The following is a 21,556-nucleotide window of genomic DNA, read 5'->3' on the forward strand; positions in this document are numbered from 1 at the left end:
ACGAACTTACAGGGAAAAGCAATCATACCTGAACTTGTCCGATAACACCTGCCTTAGGAGGCTGCGCTTCTGAAAGGAGATCATCCCTGAGAAATGCCAGCTCATCAAGGGAGATCTGCAGCCTTCCAGCACCATCAGGAATGCACTGTCCGTTGAGGTAATGGTTACTACGGCACTAACCTTCTACACATAGGGCTCCTTTCAAGCTTCAGCTGGCGACATCTGTGATATCTCTTCGCATGCCATACATTGCCCGATGCAGAGAAGGATAGTGCCGCAGTAACCTTTACCTCAACGGACGTGCAGTCCTGATGGTGCTGGTAGGCTGCAGATTCGACATGTGACTCAAGCCCTTTACACTTGCAGGATGAACTTTATAAGCTTCCCTATGACCAGGGAGGCACAGACCGGGAGGGCTTTGGGTTTCTCAAGAATAACAAACTTCCCCAAGGTGTAGCGAGCAATAGACAGTACGCACATCACCCTGAAAGCATCTTTGCAGGATGTGGAGGTATTTTGTAATTGAGAGGGATTCCATTCCTTGAATGCGCAACTCGTTGTCGACCATAACCAAATAATCATGGCAGTAAATGCTAATTTTCCAGGCTTCATCCATGATGCGCACATCTTGCATGAGAGCATTGTCTCTGACCTGTTTAACAGTCAGCCACAAGGTCACAGTTGGATGCTGGGGGATAAAGGATATGGCCTTGCCGCTGGCTCATGACCTCCCTACATAATCCCCAGACAGAAGCCGAGAAAACCATATAACTACATGAAATATTGTCGAAAAGACAATTGGAGTGGTGTGTGGACCACTCTGGAGGCAGCCTACAATACTAGCATGACCAGTTCACTGAGTTTATTGTGGTGTGCTGCATGTTGCATAACCTAGCTATAAGGAGAGGACAATCATTACCAGATGGGACCCCTGGTCCACCTCAGGAGAGAGGGGTGGTGGAAGAGGAGGATGAGGATCTCGGGGAGGACAGTCAGCTGGGCGATGAACCCTTGCCCCCATGCTCCCCCCGATTGGAATTGGGATTGGAAAAACCCCGTGGGAGTTACGTGACTGCAAAACTGTTGAGTCAGCAGCTCATAAATGAACGATTTGCATGAACTTACATTGGGGACAGTCACAGTTACAGTTATGGAAAGACAACAGTTGCATTATGTTTCATCCTTGCCTGGTCTGGCCTGGCGATTGTTTTCCAACAATTGTACTCATGTTTTACTTTACCGTACGTTATTAGAAGACACTGCACAACAATTGTAAAATGCAATAAAATTCTTCAATGATTTAACAAACAATTTAACTAAACAGTCAACCAACAATAAAATTAAAAAACAACAGTAAGAACAATATAATAATAACAACAATAAGAACAACAATAAAGCAACCCCCTCCCTACCTACGGCCATGTTTCCCTCCAGGTCCTTTATCCCCCGTATCTTAACCCCCCCCGCCGCCCCCCCCGTTTTGATCCCTGGGTACCGAGACGAGACAGGCATGCAGCGGGCAATGGCAAGACTTCCTGCTGTGGAGGGGGGGGTGGGGGTTGATGATGGCTCGATCAGCTCAGGGGGTGGTGGAGGGGAAGACGTTCCTGCGGAAACACCTTCCCAGCCAGAAGGAAGTGCTTCCTCCTGACTTGCTTGTGTGCTGTTGCTGGTGGTTTGTGCTGCCGCACCTTGGGGTTCAGTGCTGCATGCCGCAAGGCATCGATGGAGGCGGTCGTTGCACACATCTCCTGGATCATCTGCTGCGTATCCTCCGAATTGTGAGCTGACCCCGGGACATGTCCCTCGTGTAAACCACGAACGCCTGGAGGAGCTCGCGACTTATCGCGACACTCTCCATGTACAGTCTGGTCAAACCCTCGATGCGATCGACCAGAGCAGGCGTTTGCTGTCCGCGCTGACTTGACCTCCGTGGGGTCGGCGTGAGCACTAACATGTGCCTTGGCATCGACGGCTGCAACCCGCTTGGTCCCGCTGCCTCTTCTGTCGAAGACCATGTTATGGCCGCAGGTCCCACAGGTGACAGATGCATCAGAGGGGCATCCTCCTCTGTATCAGCAACATCCTCTTCAGGCTCCATTGTCTGTTCATCATCAACATCATTGTCTTCCTCCTCCTCCCCACCCATGGTGAGGACCACCTGCAACGATACAGGTTCCAGTTAAGCTCGTGCCTCACTGCACAAGGATGTTGTTGGACCTGCAAAACACAATTGAGCTTATTGAGCTTATTAGAATGGAAAGGTACATACGAAGGAGGAGCAGCACTACTATAATAAATGAGACCAAGAGACGTTCCATAATAACGCATCACACAGTAGTACATATGGTAGTACATCCAAGTTGAAGTTCAGTGACCCAGAGAGCTGTGGAGGCTGGATCAGTCTAAGATAGACAGAATGATAAGGGACTGAAGGTTTATGGGGAGCGGACAGCGAAGGGGACAGATGGCCTGCTCCTGCTCTTATTTCTTATGTTGTCAACCTGAGAGTAGCACAGAGGCTGCATGGGAACCAGGATAGCTGTATGCATAACATGACATCATTCTTATATTATAATGAAATGATGTTACATTACTTTAACACTGCTTGACACATTACTCACGTGACACAAGGGAGGGCTCTGCCTCACCACGGGTGGCCGAGCGACTGTGGCTGTCGACCAATTCCTCCAAGTCGGTAAGGCTGGTCAGCTGGGCAGGGCCTCCTCCCGTGCGCCTGCAGTCAGCCCGACTCTTAGATGTCTTCCTCTGCAAATGTGACAAGAGCATAGCATCAGCTAATTGACTAGTAGGTACTATCATGGAAAGACAACAGTTTTCAACGGCTAATAGGGTTTGTATCCACAGTTGATGCATGGTTATAACAAAGATCGTGTTTAGGATCTAATGCTTGACATGAACATCTCGACTACAATCTCCGGTGAAGGGCCCCCAGGTGTGGTGGGAATCAGGATAGCTGGTGAGCTCGGCAATGACAGGAGCTAATGTCCCAAAGTGTCCCAGGGCAGACAGTGAGCCAGGGAGTACTGTGTACAGTTTTTGTCTCCTAACTTGAGGAAGGACATTCTTGCTATTGAGGGAGTGCAGCGAAGGTTCACCAGACTGATTCCCGGGATGGCGGGACTGACCTATCATAAAAGACTGGATCAACTGGGCTTGTATTCACTGGAGTTCAGAAGAATGAGAGGGGACCTCATAGGAACGTTTAAAATTCTGACGGGGTTAGACAGGTTAGATGCAGGAAGAATGTTCCCAATGTTGGGGAAGTCCAGAACCAGGGGACACAGTCTAAGGATAAGGGGTAAGCCATTTAGGACCGAGATGAGGAGGAATTTCTTCACCCAGAGAGTGGTGAACCTGTGGAATTCTCTACCACAGAAAGTTGCTGAGGCCAATTCACTAAATATATTCAAAAAGGAGTTAGATGAAGTCCTTACTAATAGGGGAATCAAGGGGCATGGTGAGAAAGCAGGAATGGGGTACTGAAGTTGCATGTTCAGCCATGAACTCATTGAATGGCGGTGCAGGCTAGAAGGGCCAAATGGCCTACTCTTGCACCTATTTTCGATGTTTCTATGTTTCTACGTTACCACTTGTTGCAGGCCCAGTCTGGCAGCTGTGTCCTTCAGGACTTGGGCAGTAGGTCAGTAGTGGTGCTACCAAGCCACTCTTGATGATGGGCATTGAAGTCCCCTACCCAGAGTAAATTCTGTGCCCTTGCTACCCTCAGTGCTTCTTCCAAGTGGTGTTCAACATGGAGGATACTGATTCATTAGCTAAGGGAGGGTGGTAAATGGTTATCAGCAGGTTTCCTTTCCCATGCAGGGAATTAAAGGCCAGAGTGATCTCCTGGACTAGTTTCGATCGCCTCGATGGGTCGGAGAATAATTTCCCAGATTTTTTTTTCCCAAATTGGCCTGGGTTTTTCATGTTTTTTGGGGTCTCCCAGGAGATCACATGGTTTCGGGTGAGTGGAGTGTAGGCTGCTGACTGTTGTTGCCAGAGACTACAAATAACCTTGCAGGATGCCCTTGACTAGTTCTGGGCCGAGAAGGTGCGGCTGTAGACCGCAACATGTGATGGGCGGTTTCAGTCTGGATGAGAGGCAGCAACAAGTGCAATGGTAGAGTGGCAGGCTCATGAATGCTGTCATCCTGAAAGAGGACAACAAGTTCCTGCTCCACTGACCCACTGCCACACCCCCGGGACAGCACCTCAGCATCCCTACAGCATTAAGACTTTGCGTCACTTCTGCAGTGGAAGCTGCCACATCGCCCATGACATGCGTCACGAGGTCTGGATCCGCACGGTCTCTCTGGGAGTCCACCATCCTCTGCAGAGTAGAAATGATGGGCTCCATGGCAGAGCTCTGTGCAATGTTAGAGGCAGACTCCTCCACACTCCTCACCTTTGCCAAGAGGCTCTCCGACACCCAAGCCATTGGACCTAACATTTTGGAGTGCATGCCCATCACCCTTCTTGTGAATGCTTCCCCATCGAGGCCCTCATCTGAGACCTGTGCAGCAGAACTCATGTGCGAACTCTCCTTCCGGGGAGCTGGCTCCCAAGCTACCCTTTCCCCTTGACCTTGCTGCAGCCCATAAGGCCTCAGTGCATCACCCAGTGTAGACCCCACTACTAAACTTGCCTCTAAAGATCGCGTAGTGCCAGTATCTCAGGTGGTGCCTGCGGGTGAGATGCAGTGACCCAGTGCTTTGCTTGTCCTCCTCTTCTCCTCGGGAACAGGCTGCTCAGCTGGTTGCTGATTATTTGACAGCATAAAGGCACAAGACTCGCGTGAGGGCAGGATTGGAGCAAGGAATGCATTCTCAGGAGGTGGAAAGTGAGAAAGGATGGTGGCGTGAGGGGGAAGTGGGATGAGGAGGAGAGGATGAAGATACCATTGTTGCCTCCAATAGAGTAGATGTTGCCGACGGCCACCCATCCCCTGCTACTCAATGAGTTGCAGTACTCGCTCCTTGAGGTCTGTAAGTTGCTGGAGCTGCGCATCACCCCCACTTGCTCTCTGCTGCTCCCTCCTGCCGTGGGCTACCTTGGCCTGAAAGAGAAACGAATGTGCGCAAGTCAGAGTTCAGCTATGTGTTTGGGAGATATGCCTGCCATTGTTGAACAACTAATTGTAAGCAAGGCGTGAGATGTGGATGTGAGTTTAAGTAGGTACAGATGCTTGGTGGGTGAGTGGTGGGGAGAGTGTGGTGCTTTGTACAGTGAGTACAGACTGAGGTTCAGATGCTTGTATGTAGGACCTGTTGAAGCACATGCTCACTTTGACCACGCGAGTGAGGCTGTTAAATTTCTTCCGGCACTGTGTCAGGCTGCGTACGCCCAGACTGGTCAAGACCCCCTGGCCACTTCCCTCCACATTGCCCTGAAGACCTGGGGCAATGGCCTCCCTCCAGTGGCCGAGAACAGCACTACCCTCCTTCGTTCCACTCCCGTAATCAATGCCTCCAATATCTGGTTGGTGAAACGACAAACTCTCTCCCTGGGCGTGGGATCAGCCATTGCGATCAGGGCATTGAGTTGGTGCAGGTCGCCTTCACAGCCAGCAATGCTGATAATGAAGATCTGCACAATGATACAACCTCCCCTTTAAGAGCTGGAAGGAGCCAGTATGAATTGCCAATTGCATTGCACTGAAATTCATTATCGCTCTGCTATAACGCCCTCCTGAGCTCATGAGTGTTCCAGTTTTTTCCTGGAGCACTAACAGCCAATTTACTGGAAGCTGAGAATCATTAGCGCCTGCCGTTCATTTTTCATGATTTCAAAAGTTAGCACTCCAAACAGGTGCTCCCAAATTTCTAGCCCTAGACCCCCCACCCAAACAGTTTCTCTCTGTCTACCCGACCTGTTCCCCTTAATATATTAAAAACTTCGATTAAATGACTCCTTAATCTTCTAAATTCCAAGAATACAACCCCAATTTGAGTCATTTCTCCTCATAATTTAACCCCTGGAGTCCGGGTATCATTATACTAAACCTACTCTGCACTCCCTCCAAGGCCAATATATCCTTCCTAAGGTGTGGTGCCCAGAATTGCTCAGTGCCCCAGCTGTGGTCTAACCAGGGCTTTGTCCAGCTTTGGAATAACTTCTATCCCTTGTATTTTGGTCCTCTAAATATAAAAGCCTTTTTGATTATTTTCTGCACCTATTCATGACATTTTAATGATCTATGTACCTGGACCCCCAAGTCTCTTTGGAACTCCACTGTTTTTAGCCTTTCACCATTTAGAAAGTACCCTGTTCTATCCTTTGTAGGTCCAAAGTGTATGACCTCGCATTGAAATCCATTTACCACAGTTTTGCCCATTCACTTAATCTCATAATAGCTCTTTGTAATTTTATGCTTTCATCTATACTGCCTACGCCGCCTATCTTTGTGCCATTGGCTTATTTGGATATATGGCTTTCTATTCCATCATCTAAGTCATTAATACAGTGAATAGTTGAAACCCCAACACAGATCCCTGTGGGACTGAACACAACTAAATTAATATAAAAGTGAAATCAATAGCAGTCCCTCCACTCTGAAACTCAATTATGATCACACTTCCCCAGAGAATCACTTACTAGGAATTATTAATTAACCCGATCTCATTACCCAGGACAAGATCTATTCCTCCCCGGTTGGTTCCATGATGTATTTTTCTAGGAAACTGTCTCAAATGCATTTCATGAATTTGTCCTCCAAACTACTTCTGCCAATTGGATTGTCCAGTCTGTATGAAGATTAAAGTCCCCCCACGATTATTGCATTACCTTTGATACAAGCTCCTCTTATTTCTTGATTAATACTCTGTGGAACAGTTTAGCTACTGTTAGGGGGCCTATAAACTACTCCCACCAGTGATTTCTGCCCCTTGTTAATTCTTATCTCCACCCATGTGGATTCTACTTCCTGCTCTTAGGATGAAGTCTGTTATAAAACTATCAAAGGCATTCAAACTCCTGTGCATGTGTTAAGTTTTTTTCTCACTAGCCCACATTCCTTTTGACAGATGTCGCCTTCCAGGTAGGCCTTTGCATACAGCCGTTTATGTATCAATACAAGCACGGTCAACTTTAGAGACACCTAACCCTATCTCTCCTGTGTCCGTGTAAAGTGAGAAGATGAATTATCTAGAAGAGGGTGTTCCCTGCCACTTTCATGACTCCCATATTAAAAGGAAAATCAAACAGCTAGTGAAATCAGTTCCAATTTAAAGGTTACGAACACAATTAAATTAATATAAAGATAAATCAGTACGAGTCCCATTTGATTAACCCTCCATGAACACAGCTTCCATATTAAAGAATATTTGGAAGATTATGGTCACAGCCTATGCTAGTCTGCCTCTGCCTTCCCTCAAAATTGTAGGATGCATGCCATCAAGGTTGGTTTTCCAATAGCCACTCGCCCATTTCTCACCTGAGGAACAGGTAGCCAGCAGCAGAAAATGGGAAGGGGAACATCTGCCTGATGCAATTTTGAGGTTGGGCTTTAAATGGGCAGACAGTGGACTCAACTGTCAGAAGATAATTACGGATGTGTTAGGTCATTCGATCCATCATAATTCATCCATCCTGACCTATCCTACCTGATCATTGCAGCATCCATTTATTTCTCATGTTTCAAGGTTCTCACCTCCATTACTCTATGTGGGAGTCCATTCCATGTGTCCATCACAAGATGAAAGAGGAACTTTCTGATATAAGAACACTTAGTGGATAAAGATTCAAAGTATGTTTGCAATTTAAAGTAGTTGGGATTCTCCAGATCTCCTATCGTAACTTTGGCAGGAAACCTGACAGAAACAGCGTAAAGGGCTGATCTCCTGCCAAAATTATTGCATATGTTCCATGTGATATTCTGGATTTACTTTTCACATTCTTTAACAAACATGTGCACCTCTATAAAGATCACCTATCAGATGCTTCCTTTCTCAGCCGAGGAGCCAAAGTGTCTCCAGCTTGCATCATAATTCAGACCTCTGATATTAGAAATTAATCTTGTGGCCCTGCTCTGCGTCCAAAGGTTAAATGTCTCCCTTGTGCCTCTGTGACCAACACTGGATCCAGTACTCGTGGTGCAGTATGACCAGAGCTCTGCCGTTTGATCATTAGTTCCCATGTCTTGTATTCTACTTTTTGCCACGGAGTTCAACATCCTATTGGATTTGGTGATTGCTGCTCTGCATTGGTTGAACATGTTTAGCATCGAGTCTAAAAATGCGAAGTCGCTTCCAACTTCGCCCTTAGTTATATCAGCACCATTAATGCAGTGCATGTGTTGCCCATTTTTTCCTCCTCCATACAGTATCGTACCCTTATCTGCATTAAATTTCATCTACCATTGTTCTACCCACTCATATTTTGCCGAGTTTACTCTGTAGTTTCTGACCTGCCCCTCCTAGTTTGGCATCATTTGTTAACTTGACCACTTTGCATTGGATTTCAGATTCAGGCCACTGAAACAGCTGTGGTCCCAACACCAATTCTCGAAACATCCCACTCAGTACTCTACCCATCCCGACATAAATCCTATAATAAGTTACCGTCATTTTCTGTCTTCAGCAAATTTCTTATCCATTACTAAGCTTGATGCTGTGAGAAGAACTAAGGGGGAAACATTTGGCAGGTTAACGCCCCCAGTTAGCACCTGGCGGGGGCACAAACAGGGAGCTTGGGCAGTAGCGCCACGGTGGGGTGAATCCCGCGCCTTATGGCAAATTTGCCGACCCCATAGCGCTGGTGATAAGTTAGTGCCTCGGCACCTTCCGCCGTAGGTAACGTGAGGCTAGCGCTGGGCGCCCAATCTGCAAACTTCAGCAGCACCGACAGCGCCAGGGAGCGGAGATGTGAACCAGCCGTCTGGGGGGGCACTACTTAAAGGGATGCACCCCAGGTGTCAAGGAATGTCCATTCCAGAGGTCAGTTATGAGTGGCAGAGAGCGCAGGATAAATCTGAGCCAAAAAAAGGCTGCTTATTCCCCAGAGTGTTGCGGGCCGTCAAAGGACTTTGCATTTCATCCCACAGCATATTGCCGTTCTGCACTCCCCGAATCATTGGGGGCTTGCGTGCAGACCCCAGTGACCCTGCCCTTTAAATGCTGGAAGGCACCTTCGCCAATGCTCACTCCCAATTTCACAACACCTCATATTCATTATTGCTTGGAGCCTAACACCACTCACCTATGTCATTAGTGCCTGATTTAGCACTCCCCTGCATTCTTTGAGCACTGAGACTGAATTTAGCAGGCAGCGAGATTGATTAGCGCCCGGCGCAAAACTTCCAGTTTCACAAAAGTTAGCACCCCAACAGGGGCAATACCGAATTTCTAGCCCTTATAGCAAATTGCAATTGATGAGGATGTGCGTCCAAAGTTGATAAATGTTGTAGCCTTAAACTACCCTGACATTTGAACAAATGAGACTCAATGTTGCATTTCTCGATCAATGCTCACTTTCATTTACAGGTCAACTCTTTCCTATGTACCAAATCACCCATTCAACATTACAGATGGGCTAGAATCTATTCAGAAATGCAATCCTGTATAAAGTAATCTGACCTCCCTTTATAGTGTAACATGAACCCTTCCCTTTATAGTGTAACCCGACCCCTCCCCTTTATAGTGTAACCCGACCCCTCCCCTGTAAAGTGGGATCTGACCCCTGTCCCTTTAGCCAGACTGAATGGTCAATCTCTCTGCCCTGGAATATTGTGAGCCTGCCTAGCTCAGGTATCCAAATACTGAGTCTACCACAGATGTGTAACTGTTTGAATTTCCCATTGTCCGGCACATCATCATCAAACAAACTTTACTCCAAAGTGACCATGTTTTCAGCACTTCAAGCAATCACTGAGTATTCAGAAATGAAGACATCAGAAAACTTTTACCACTCTGTAACCCAGGGTATTGAAGTCAATGAAAGCAATATTCTGACCCTGATTGAGATCAATCCCTGGTCTAGATGGATTTATCTGGACAGGGGACTTTCCTGCTCTGTATCAGCTCCTTGTTGTGTAAGTTCAAATTCTTGATTGTTATCTAGTGCCTCCTGCTGTAAAGTGTTTAGCAGGTGTGAATATCAGGTGACTAACCTCCTCCACCTACAATATTTTGTGGAAAAATCTCAATCACTTTGAGCATCTTTGGTTACATTCCTGTTTTTCTGTTCCATTTCAGGTTGATTGATCACCCAACTATCCATTCCATGATGAATATTAATGAGCCCTGCACCAGAAGGGTGTCTCAATAATGATGCAACTTTGCAAAAATTTACAAGACCGACCGGACAGGTCAGGAACATGACCGAGTCCTGGCAGCAGATAAAAATAAATAAAATCTGAGCATTACTGGACACCTCATGGGAAGTGTTATTATTTAATGTTGCTCGGTGAACTAATTATCTATCATGTTCTCGCTCTTGCCTTTCCTCTTTCTCGCCCCCACCCCAACTAAAACATTCTCTGCTCCTTTTCCCCTTTCCCTTCCTGAGTGTGTTGAGTCTTACTGCAGTACATTTACATGGAAAGAGATCCCTCTGGTACCTGATCCAAATGGCCATTCTTCATGTGTGATCTTTGACAATGAGTGCTGGCAGGCTGTCTTACAGCCAAATCCAATCCTATCCTCATATTGTGGTGTGGTCAATATTCCATCTCAACCCACCTGCCCTGAGGCCAACTGGAAGGCCACAAAGTACCTAATCCCACAGAGAAGGAATTGAGAGTTGGGGTGATTTTATGCTCCTGCTCTCCCCCGTCCATGATTCACAGATACTCAGGCTTCCTGAAATATGTCCCATCTTCGGTCGATGAATATCCAACTGAAGCTCTGGCTATAAACCAACTGACTATTTTATTTAACCGTAAACCTGTAAATAGACAGCCCTCATTACAAAGGAGGATTGGGAATCTTTGTATTAACTACTCCGAGGTCTACTGCAGAGCAAACAAGCCCTGCCCTGCCCCACCCTTCACGTTATTGGCAGCAACAATGGAAATGCTGCTTGCTGAAACATGGTCTAGACAGGAAACCTGGCTTCTGTAAAATGAAGAATACAGAATGCAAGCCTACCAACTGAGAGATGAGAGATGTGTAGTAGAAAGCGGGGGAAACGAGAGCTCTGCGAGAGGGGAGGAAAGGGAGGGATGTGCCCTGGGCAGTGAGGGATGTGCCCCGGGCCCCCTGTTGACCCTCTATCTCTGCCTCCCCCCCCAGGGCCCCTGTTGACCCTCTATCCCTGCCCCTCCCCGGGGCCCCTGTTGACCCTCTATCCCTGCCCCCCTCCCCCCGGGCCCCTGTTGACCCTCTATCCCTGCCCCCCTCTGGAGCCCCTGTTGACCCTCTATCCCCCACCCCCGGGCCTCTGTTGACCCTCTATCCCCCCCACCTCCCGGCCCCCTGTTGACCCTCTATCCCCCTCCCCCTCCACCGGCCAGGCTCTCGGTGCCGTTGCTGGGCAGCCCGGGACCGGCTGTTGGTACGGCGGTGCACGCAGCATGTCAGCCCATTCAAATCCGGGGATCTGCCAATCAGTGGAAGCCCCGCCCTCCAGGGCAGCAGCTCCTCCCTGTGAATCCTGGCCCCTCCCCCGCCCTCCCTGTGAATCCTGCCCCCCCCCCTCCCCATGAAGCCCGGCCCCCATCATGCCCCCCAACCAGCAGCCGGCTCCCACCGCCCTCCAATCACCAGCCGGGCCTCAGGAAGCTGGAAGGCATCAAAAGGGCCAATCGTCTGCAAAATGGAGCCAAGTAGAAAGGGGGAGGGAAGGAGGAGCCTGACCCCTCACTCCTGATAATGGAGTCACTTGTAATAAGGAGAAGTGGATGAAATATTGTGAAGCAACCCTGGAGTCTGCCACATGAGCAACAACTTGCATTTATATAGCACCTTTAATGAAGTAAAACATCCAAAGGCACTCTCCAGTCATCAAGATCCATGGCGTGGCCCTGAACAACGTGGACCTTTTCCCATACCTCGGGAGCCTTTTATCAACAAAAGCAATCATTGATGAGGCAATTCAACACCGCCTCCAGTGCGCCAGTGCAGCCTTCGACCGCCTGAGGAAAAGAGCGTTCGAAGACCATGCCCTCAAATCTACCACCAAGCTTCTGATCCACAGGGCTGTAGTAATACCCGCCCTCCTGTATGGCTCAGAGACATGGCCCATGTACAGTAGACACCTCAAGTCGCTGCAGAAATACCTCCTCAAGATCCTACAAATCCCCTGGGAGGACAGACGCACCAACATCAGTGTCCTCGTCCAGGCCAACGTCCCCAGCATTGAAGCACTGACCACAATTGATCAGCTCCGCTGGGCAGGCCACATTGTCCGCATGCCAGACACGAGACTCCCAAAGCAGGCGCTCTACTCTGAACTCCTTCATGGCAAACAAGCCAAAGGTGGGCAGAGGAAATATAACAAGGACACCCTCAAAGCCTCCCTGATAAAGTGCAACATCCTCACCGACACCTGGGAGTCCCTGGCCAAAGACCGCCTTAAGTGGAGGAAGCACATCGGGGAGGATGCTGAGCACCTCGAGTCTCATCGCTGACTGCAGGCAGCGGAAAGAACGTGCGGCAAACCTGCCCCACCCACTCCTTCCCTCAACGACTGTGTTCCACCTGTGGTAGGGACTCTGGTTCTTGTATTCGACTGTTCAGCCACCTAAGGTCTCATTCTAAGAGGGGAAGGAAGTCTTCCTCAATTCCGAGGGACTGCCTATGATGATGCTATCAGACAAAATTGCGTATCAAGCCAATAAAGAGAGAATCGGACAGGTGAGCAAAGCTTGGTCAAAGAGGTAGGTTTTAAGGGGTGACTTAAAGGTAGAGAGAGAGGTCGAGAGGTTAAGGGAGGGAGTTCCAGAGCTGAGGTTCCAGGCAGCTGAAGACATGGTCGCCAATGGTGGAGTGATTAAAATCGGGGATGCTCAAGAGGCCGGAATTGGAGGAGCGCCGAGATCCTGGTGGGTTCCAAATAATGCTGCAATGTGGCACTTGCCCCAACGTGGGAGCAGGAGTGCTTCTCCTGGCCTCACAATAAAACTGCGAGCGGCTGCCAATCACCTTTCACAACCTCCCGATTGCCTCCCTGTCCTGGACTCACCAATACGGACCATGTTGCATCATTGGCGAGCTACGATTGGTGCTCGCACCGCGGCACTGTAGTAATGAGGCCGCTGGTCCAATCTGCCAGCTTCTGCTGGCATCCTCATTAGATACGTCTAGCGTGCGCTGAAGACAGATCGCACTCCAATTTCATGGGCTCGAATTTCTGTTAAAGGGTTGACACAAAAAATGACAAGAATTTTACAACAGGAAGTACACAAGGCAACAATATTACAGATAAACTAGCTCATCTAAGTTGCTCACAAAGTTGTAGGGCTGGAGGGGGTTGCAGAGAGGGGAGGGGCCATAGATGAATTTGAACACGGATGAGAATTTTTAAATCGAGGTGTTTCTGGACTGGGTGCCAATGTAGGTCCATGAGCACTGGAGTGTTGGGTGAACAAGACTTGTTGCGAGTTAGGTAATGGGCAGCAGAAAAGAGTCCATAAAAACTCAAAAACAAGCAGGGATGGGATTGTACTCTCTCCAGATAGCTGTAAACTTAAAGCTGGTACTTCGAGTTTGGACTAAAATGCACTCACTATTGATGTTCCCTGTAAGAGATATAGACAGGCTAAGTGAGTGGGCAAAAATTTGGCAGATGGAGTATAATGTGGGAAAATGTGAGCTTATCCACTTAGGCAGAAATAATAGAAATGCAAATTATAATTTAAATGGAGAGAAATTGCAAAATGCTGCAGTACAGAGAGACCTGGGGGTCCTTGTGCATGAAACACAAAAAGTTAGTATGCAGGTACAGCAAGGAATCAGGAAGGCAAATGGAATGTTGGCCTTTATTGCAAGAGGGATGGAGTATAAAAGCAGAGAAGTCTTGTTACAACTGTGCAGGATATTGGTGAGGCCACACCTGGAGTACTGCGTACAGTTTTGGTCTCCGTATTTAAGGAAGGATATACTGGCATTGGAGGCTGTTCAGAGAAGGTTCACTTGGTTGATTCTGGAGATGAGGGGGTTAACTTATGAGGATAGGTTGAGTAGGTTGGTCTATATATATTGGAGTTCAGAAGAATGAGAGGTGATCTTATTGAAACTTTATAAGAGAATAAGGGGGCTCGACAAGGCAGATGCAGAGAGAATAATTCCACTCATAGGGGAAACTAAAACTAGGGTCATAGAATAAGGGGTCGCCCATTTAAGATGGAGATGAGGAGGAATTTCTTCTCTCTGAGGGTTATAAATCTATGGAATTCTCTGCCCCAGAGAGCTGTGGAGGCTGGGTCATTGAATGTATTTAAGGTGGAGATAGACAGAATTTTGAGCGATGTGAGTAAAGGGTTATGGGGAGCGGGCAGGGAAGTGGAGCTGAGTCCATGATCAGATCAGCCATGATCTTATTGAATGATGGAGCAAGCTCAAGGGGCCAAATGGTCGACTCCTGCTCCTATTTTTAATATTCTTAAGCTGCGTGGTCACGCAGAGCTCCAGTGACCCTGCACAGCTGGCTTGACGGCTTTTTAATGAGAAAAGCAGTGAATACATGGTATTCTGAATGGCCCACACAACCCCTTAAAGCAGCCTTGAAGTGCCAAACAAAATTGCAGGGAGCATTGCTCACTATTAGTGTCGGGCCGGCAACTCTGATTGAATGTATTCCTGGAGATTTCATCACCAGCCCTCCTGCCTCCAACTGCCCCACCTAGTCAAACAGCCTTTGTTCCCATCTCCAATGTTTTTATAACTAATAAACAAAAGTGTTTGACTGCCCCTATGATTTTTCTCCTGGGATGCTCCAGCAGTGTCCAGGAGATTAAGAACATAAAAAATAGAAGCTGGAGTAGGCCATACAGCCCCTCGAGCCTGCTCTGCTGTTCAAATCATAGATGATCTTCTACCTCAACTCCACCTTCCTGCACTATCCACTTATCCTTTGATTCCCATTATCCAAAAATCTATCGATTTCTGTCTTGAATATACTCAATGACTGAGCATCCACAGTCCTCTGGGGTAGAGAATTCCAAAGATTCACCACCCTCTGAGTGAAGAAATTTCTCCTCATCTCAGTCATAAATGGCCGACCCCTTATTCTAGACTTCCCAGTCAGGGAAAATATTCTCCCTGCATTTACCCTGTCAAGCCTCTTAAGAATTTAATGTTTCGATGAGATCATCTCTCATTCTTCTAAACTCTAAGGAATATAGGCCTAGTCTGTTCAATCTCTCCTCATCGGACAATCCCCTCTTCCCACAAATCAATCTGGTGACCCTTTGTTGCATTTCCTCTATGGCAAGTATATCCTTCCTTGGGTAAGTAGACCAAAACTGTACATAATGCTCCAGGTGCGGTCTCACCAAGGCCCTGTATAGTTGTAGTAAGACTTCTTTACTCTTATTCAAGAAATAAGGGATGTGTGCAATAAAGGTACAGCAGTTATCATGGGCGACTTTAATTTACATATAGATTGGGCGAACCAAACTGGTAGCAATGCGGGAGAGGAGGATTTCCTGGAGTATATTAGGGATGGTTTGCTTGACCAATATGTCGAGGAATCAACTAGAGAGCTGGCCATCCTAGACTGGGTGATGTGTAATGAGAAGGGACTAATTAGCAATCTTGTTGTGCGAGGTCCCTTGGGGCAGAGTGACCATAATATGGTAGAATTCTTCATTAAGATTGAGAGTGACACAGTTAATTCAGAAACTAGGGTCCTAAGCTTAAGGAAAGCTAACTTCGACGGCATGAGGCATGACTTGGCTAGAATAGATTGGCAAATGATACTTAAAGGGTTGACGGTGGATAGGCAATGGCAAACATTGAAAGATCACATGGATGAACTTCAACAGTTGTACATCCCTGTCCGGAGTAAAAATAAAACAGGGAAGGTGGCTCAACCATGGCTAACAAGGGAAATTAAGGATAGTGTTAGATCCAAGGAAGAGGTATATAAATTGGCCAGAAAAAGCAGTAAACCTGAGGACTGGGAGAAATTTAGAATTCAGCAGAGGAGGACAAAGGGTTTAATTAGGAGGGGGAAAATAGAGTACGAGAGGAAGCTTGCTTGGAACATAAAAACTGACTGCAAAAGCTTCTATAGATATGTGCAGAGAAAAAGATTAGTGAAGACAAACATAGGTCCCTTGCAGTCAGAATCAGGTGAATTTATAATGGGGAACAAAGAAATGGCAGACCAATTGAACAAATACTTTGGTTCTGTCTTCACAAAGGAAGACACAAATGACCTTCCGGATGTACTAGGGGACCGAGGGTCTCATGAGAAGGAGGAACTGAAGGATATCCTTATGAGGCGGGAAATTGTGTTGGGGAAATTGATGGGATTGAAGGCCGATAAATCCCCGGGGCCTGGTTGTCTGCACCCCAGAGTAGTTAAGGAGGTGGCCCTAGAAATAGTGGATGCATTGGTGATCATTTTCCAACAGTCTATTGACTCTGGATCAGTTCCTATGGACTGGAGGGTAGCTAATGTAACATCACTTTTTGAAAAAGGAGGGAGAGAAAGCGGATAATTATAGACCGGTTAGCCTGACATCAGTGCTGGGGAAAATGTTGGAATCAATTATTAAAGATGAAATAGAAGCGCATTTGCAAAGAGGTGACAGAATCGATCCAAGTCAGCATGGATTTATGGAAGGAAAATCATGCTTGACCAATCTTCTGAAATGTTTTAAGGACTAATATGGCAGAGGGATGGGAACCTATACAGGGAGACAGAGGGAAGTAGAATGGGGACAGGAGCAAAAGATAGAAAGAAGAAAAGTAAAAGTGGAGGGCAGAGAAACCCAAGGCAAAAATCAAAAAGGGCCACATTACAATAAAATTCTAAAGGGGCAAAGTGTGTTCAAAGGCTCTATCCCTAAATACGAGGAGTATTCATAATAAGGTGGACGAATTAACTGCACAGGCAGCAATTAACAAATATGATATATTTAACATCACGGAGACATGGCTCCAGGGTGACCAAGGCTGGGAACTCAACATCCAGGGATATTCAACATTCAGGAAGGATAGACAGAAAGGAAAAGGAGGTGGGGTAGCGATGCTGGTTAAAGAAGAAATAAATGCAATAGTAAGGAAGAACATTGGCTTGGATTATGTGGAATCTGTATGGGTGGAGTTGCGGAATACCAAAGGGCAGAAAATGCTCGTGGGAGTTGTGTACAACCCATCAAACAGTAGTAGTGAGGTTGGGGACAGCATCAAACAAGAAATTAAGGATGCGTGCAATAAAGGTACAGCAGTTATCATGGGCAACTTTAATCTACATATAGATTGGACTAATCAAACTGGTAGCAATACGGTGGAGGAGGATTTCCTGGAGTGTATTAGTGATGGTTTTCGAGACCAATATGTCGAAGAATCAACAAGAGGGCTTGGCATCCTCGACTGGGTGATGTGTAATGAGAAAGGACTAATTAGCAGTCTTGTTGTGTGAGGTCCCTTCGGGAAGAGTGACCATAATATGGTAGAATTCTTTATTAAGGTGGCGACTGACACAGTTAACTCAGAGACGAGGGTCCTGAACTTAAGGAAAGGTAACTTCGATGATATGAGACGTGAACTAGCTAGAATAGACTGGCGAATGATACTTAAAGGGTTGACGGTGGATAGGCAATGGCAAACATTTAAAGATCACATGGATGAACTTTAACAATTGTGCATCCCTGTCTGGAGTAAAAATAAAGGTGGCTCAACCGTCACTAACAAGGGAAATTAAGGATATTGTTAAATCCAAGGAAGAGTATTTAAATTTGCCAGAAAAAGCAGCAAACCTGAGGACTGGGAGAAATTTAAAATTCAGCAGAGGAGGACAAAGGGTTTAATTAGGAGGAGGAAAATAGAGTATGAGAGGAAGCTTGCTGGGAACATAAAAACTGACTGAAAAAGCTATGTAAAAAGATTAGTGAAGACAAACATAGGTCCCTTGCAGTCAGATTCAGTGAATTTATAATGGGGAGCAAAGAAATGGCAGACCAGTTGAACAAATACTTTCTGTCTTCTCAAAGGAAGACACAAATAACGTTCTGGAAATACTAGAGGACCGAGGGTCGAGTGAGAAGGAGGAACTGAAGGAAATCCTTCTTAGGCGGGAAATTGTGTTCGGGAAATTGATGGGATTGAAGGTCGATAAAGCCCCAGGGCCTGATAGTCTGCATCCCAGAGTACTTAAGGAAGTGGCCCTAGAAATAGTGGATGCATTGGTGATCATTTTCCAACAGTCTATCGACTCTGGATCAGTTCCTACGGACTGGAGGGTAGCTAATGTAACCCCACTTTTTAAAAAAGGAGGGAGAGAAAAAACGGGTAATTATAGACCGGTTAGCCTGACATCAGTGGTGGGGAAAATGTTGGAAACAATTATGAAAGATGAAATAGCAACACATTTGGAAAGCAGTGACAGGATCGGTCCAAGTCAGCATGGATTTATGAAAGGGAAATCATGCTTGACAAATCTTCTGGAATTTTTTGAGGATGTTTCCAGTAGAGTGGGACAAGGGAGTGGATGTGGTGTATTTGGACTTTCAAAAGGCTTTTGACAAGTCCCACACAAGAGACTGGTGTGCAAAATTGGGGGTAATGTACTGACGTGGATAGAGAACTGGTTGGCAGACAAGAAGCAGAGAGTCAGGATAAACGGCTCCATTTCAGAATGGCAGGCAGTGACTAGTAGGGTGCCGCAGGACTCAGTGCTGGGACCCCAGCTATTTACAATATACATTAATGATTTAGATGAAGGAATTGAGTGTAATATCTCCAAGTTTGCAGATGACACTAAGCTAGGTGGCAGTGTGAGCTGTGAGGAGGATGCTAAGAGGCTGCAGTGTGACTTGGACAGGTTAGATGAGTGGGCAAATGCATAGCAGATGCAGTATAATGTGGATAAATGTGAGGTTGTGCACTTTGGTGGCAAAAACACGAAGGCAAAATATTATCTGAATGGCGGCAGATTAGGAAAAGGGGAGGTGAAACGAGATCTGGGTGTCATGGTACATCAGTCATTGAAAGTTGGCATGCAGGTACAGCATGGTATGTTGGCCTTCATAGTTCGGAAATTTGAGTATAGGAGCAGGGAGGTCTTACTGCAGTTGTACAGGGCCTTGGTGAGGCCTCACCTGGAATATTGTGTTCAGTTTTGGTCTCCTAATCTGAGGAAGAATGTTCTTGCTATTGAGGGAGTGCAGGGAAGGTTCACCAGACTGATTCCTGGATGGCAGGACTGATATAATAGGAGATACTGGATCGACTGGGCCTGTATTCACTGGAGTTTAGAAGATTGAGAGGGGATTTCATAGAGACATATAAAATTCTGACGGGACTGGACAGGTTTAGATGCAGGAACAATTTTCCCGATGTTGGGGATGTCCAGAACCAGGGGACGTAGTCTAAGCGTAAGGGGTAAGCCATTTTGGACTGAGATGAAGAGAAACTTCTTCACTCAGAGAGTTGATAACCTGTGGAATTCTCTATCGCATAGAGTTGTTGATGCCAGTTCATTGGATATATTCAGGTGCAAGTTAGAAATGGCCCTTACGTCTAAAGGGATCAAGGGGTATGGAGAGAAAGCAGGAAAGGAGTACTGAGGTGAATGATCAGCCATGATCTTATTGAATCAGGGTGGAGAGGCACTCTGGAGACCTGCAAGACCTCCATACATAACAACTGGTGACGAGAAACAGATAGCAGTGGGCACCCTTGAGAAATTTTCGGAGGGAGATGATTGGGAAACTTTTGTGGAGGGACTCGATCAATACTTCGTGGCCAACGAGCTAGATGGGGAAGAGAGCGCTGCCAAACGTAGAGTGATCCTCCTCACCGTCTGTGGGGCACCAACGTATGGCCTCATGGAGAATCTGCTCAATCCAGCAGAAATCGTACGATATTTGTGCGCAGTGGTCCGCGAGCATTTGAACCCGAAGGAAAGAGTTCTGATGGCGAGGTACCGGTTCTACACCTACAAAAGGCCTGAAGTGCCAGGAAGTGAGAGTTATGTCTCCGAGCTGAGACGCCTTGCAGGACATTGTGAATTTGAAGGACATTTGGAGTACATGCTCAGAAACTTGGCATTGGCCACGAAACATACTTCGCAAGCTTTTGACTGTGGAGATCCCAACCTTGGGTAAGGCCATAGCGATAGCCCAGGCATTCATTGCCACCAGTGACAATACTAAGCAAATCTCTCAGCACAAAAGTGCTTCTACAAGTACTGCGAACAAAGTAATGTTGTTTTTGAATCGTAACGTACGGGGCAGGTCACACATACCTGCAGCTACACATCCGCAAATGTCTCAGGGTCCACCATCAAGGGTGATGAATGCAAGGCCATTTACACCTTGTTGGCGCTGCGGGGTTGATCATTGTTTCCATTCATGCTGATTCAAAGAGTACGTTTGCAAGGGCTGTGGAACAATGGGACACCTCCAACGAGTGTGCAGGCGAGTTGTTAAGCCTGTTAAACCTGCAGACCACCGCGTTGCAGAGGGTGACAGATCCACAGAGGATCACTACGAACCAGAGCCCCAGATAGAGGAGGCAGAGGTACATGGGGTGCACACATTCACCACGAATTGTCAGCCCGATAATGCTGAATGTTGAACTGAATGGACTCCCGGTGTCAATGAAGCTGGACACGGGCGTGAGCCAGTCCATCATGGGCAAAAAGACTTTCGAAATGTTGTGGTGCAACAAGGCCTCAAGGCCAGTCTTAACTCCAATTCGCACGAGACTAAGAACTTACACTAAAGAACTGATTCCTGTAATCGGCAGTGCTACTGTAAAGGTCTCCTACAATGGAACGGTGCACAAGCTACCACTCTGGGTGGTACCAGGCGATAGTCCTACGCTGCTCAGCAGGAGCTGGCTGGGAAAGATACGCTGGAACTGGGAGGACGTCTGAGCGCTATCACCCGCTGACGACACTTCGTGTGCCCAGGTCTTAAACAAATTTCCTCCGAACCAGGCATTGGGAAATTCCAAGGAGCAAAAGTGCAGATCCACCTAATTCCGGGGGCGCGACCCATCCATCACAAGGCGAGAACAGTACCTTACATGATGAGAGAAAGGGTAGAGATTGAGTTAGACCGGCTGCAACGAGAGGGCATCATTTCACTGATCGAGTTCAGCGAGTGGGCCAGTCCTAGTGTGCCAGTCATCAAGGGAGACGGCAAAGTCAGAATCTGTGGCGATTACAAAGTAACTATCAATCGTTTCTCCCTGCAGGACCAATACCCACTACCAAAAGCCGACGACCTATTTGCAACGCTGGTGGGAGGAAAGAAGTTCACGAAGCTGGATCTGACTTCAGCCTACATGACACAGGAACTGGAGGAATCATCGAAGGCCCTCACCTGCATCAACATGCACAAAGGTCTTTTTGTTTATAACAGATGCCCATTTGGGCTTCAGGTCTTTCATTTGATTTGTATTGAAGTTAATTTTAG

General features: G+C 47.0%; 1 long non-coding RNA gene across 1 annotated transcript; it reads right to left on the reverse strand.

The window, feature by feature from the left end:
* Positions 1-1,551: 1,551 nt before the first annotated feature.
* On the reverse strand, positions 1,552-20,942 carry LOC139251194 (uncharacterized). Its single transcript, XR_011591377.1, has 4 exons — positions 20,854-20,942; positions 13,144-13,311; positions 2,625-2,769; positions 1,552-2,220 (listed from the first exon to the last, which is right to left on the reverse strand). It is a non-coding gene; the product is annotated as an uncharacterized lncRNA (long non-coding RNA).
* Positions 20,943-21,556: the final 614 nt, after the last annotated feature.

The sequence above is a fragment of the Pristiophorus japonicus genome, unplaced genomic scaffold (genome assembly GCF_044704955.1).
Source record: "Pristiophorus japonicus isolate sPriJap1 unplaced genomic scaffold, sPriJap1.hap1 HAP1_SCAFFOLD_420, whole genome shotgun sequence".
NCBI lineage: Eukaryota > Metazoa > Chordata > Chondrichthyes > Pristiophoridae > Pristiophorus > Pristiophorus japonicus.